At 51.7% G+C, this 1620-nt stretch overlaps 1 pseudogene; it reads left to right on the forward strand.

Annotated features, from left to right (window-relative positions):
- The window catches only part of LOC111961563 (glutamate receptor ionotropic, NMDA 1-like), a 44543-nt pseudogene that overhangs the window by 22964 nt on the left and 19959 nt on the right, over positions 1-1620 (forward strand).

Here is a 1620-nt window from a genome sequence, read left to right on the forward strand (position 1 = left end):
CGCAGCTTCTCAGCGAGAATCTTGGGCATGGTGTGGGCCGGCTTTGCCATGATCATAGTGGCATCGTATACTGCCAACCTGGCTGCCTTCCTGGTGCTGGACCGGCCTGAGGAGCGCATCACCGGCATCAACGACCCGAGGGTGGGCATCAAGAAGTAGTCCTGCTTTAAATACATACAGAGAATCTTTGAGTACACCTCCACCTCGATAACTTGTGGATAGTAGGTTACATACTACCAAAAATGTACATGTTTAGCGAGGTGCGAAAATTATTGGTGGTGAAAATGCTGTAAAGTAAGTGGTTGTGTAGCTTCAAAAGTTTTCATTTTTACAGAGTTCCAGAATTGGTCAAATGTATGTGAATGCTGAATGTAATGTTCCCTCCAACCCTTCCTATCCTTCAACAGCTGAGGAACCCATCAGACAAGTTCATCTACGCCACTGTGAAGCAGAGCTCTGTGGACATCTACTTCCGGCGGCAGGTGGAGCTTAGCACCATGTACCGCCACATGGAGAAGCACAACTACGAGAGTGCCGCTGAGGCTATCCAGGCCGTGCGCGACAAGTGAGTCCTGGCCGGGCCGGCCTGGCCTGGGCGTGTCGGCCGGAACTGGTCAGATAGTCAGTCAGGTCAGAGAGAAAGAGATAGGGCCAGTCAGTCAGACCTGGGGGTTCTGGACCTCTGGATCAGCGAGACACACAGGGTCTTACTGCAGCGTTCCCTCTGGTCCAGGCCCATCATCCAGCCAAGACAGAACCAGGCTCAGACTCAGAGCAGGGCCGCATGCACTGTGTCAATAGCGTTCTAAAGTTGAGCTAATGTTGAGCTGAGGAGCACCTTTTTTCAGGCTTTATCCAAGACGAGCGTCTTTGAGGTGGGGAATCCAATGGGGGACGCGCCGTCGTCCGTCCGGCATTGGATTTCATTTTTCAAGCGGCGGTAGACATGGATGGTAATGCTGACTCACACGCTTTGTGTGGCCAAAGGGGAGCCGTAAATGTGTGTTGTGACAATCACTGTACTGTTGCACCGTAACCCCTCCTCCCCCCTGCCTCCCTCCCCCCAACAGCAAGCTGCATGCTTTCATCTGGGACTCTGCGGTGCTGGAGTTTGAAGCCTCGCAGAAGTGCGACCTGGTGACCACGGGAGAGCTGTTTTTCCGTTCGGGCTTTGGCATAGGCATGCGCAAGGACAGCCCCTGGAAACAGAATGTGTCCCTGGCCATTCTCAGGTCTGTCCCAGCCCAAGCAGCATTGTTTTTATGTTGTTCTTTTTTTTCTCTCTTTTTATTTTCCTTTTTTGACCATCCGACACCGCTGTGTCAGCTCTCTTCTCTCTCTGTATCTCCCCATTCCTGCCCTTTGTCTGTCTGTTAGTCTATCAGTCAGTCTGTGTTTGTGTCTTCTGTGTTACTAGCATTCTGGGATTTCTCTTCTGGAGTGTATGGCTTGGCTTTTTGTTAACTGTCTTACCTCTTTGCCCACTCCCCCCACCCCTGCAGTTCCCATGAGAATGGCTTCATGGAAGATCTAGATAAAACCTGGGTGAGATACCAGGAGTGTGACTCACGGAGCAATGCCCCAGCCACACTCACCTTTGAGAACATGGCAGGTAGGGTT

Source organism: Salvelinus sp. IW2-2015, linkage group LG4q.1:29 (assembly GCF_002910315.2).
Source record: "Salvelinus sp. IW2-2015 linkage group LG4q.1:29, ASM291031v2, whole genome shotgun sequence".
In the NCBI taxonomy this organism is placed as follows: Eukaryota; Metazoa; Chordata; class Actinopteri; order Salmoniformes; family Salmonidae; genus Salvelinus; species Salvelinus sp. IW2-2015.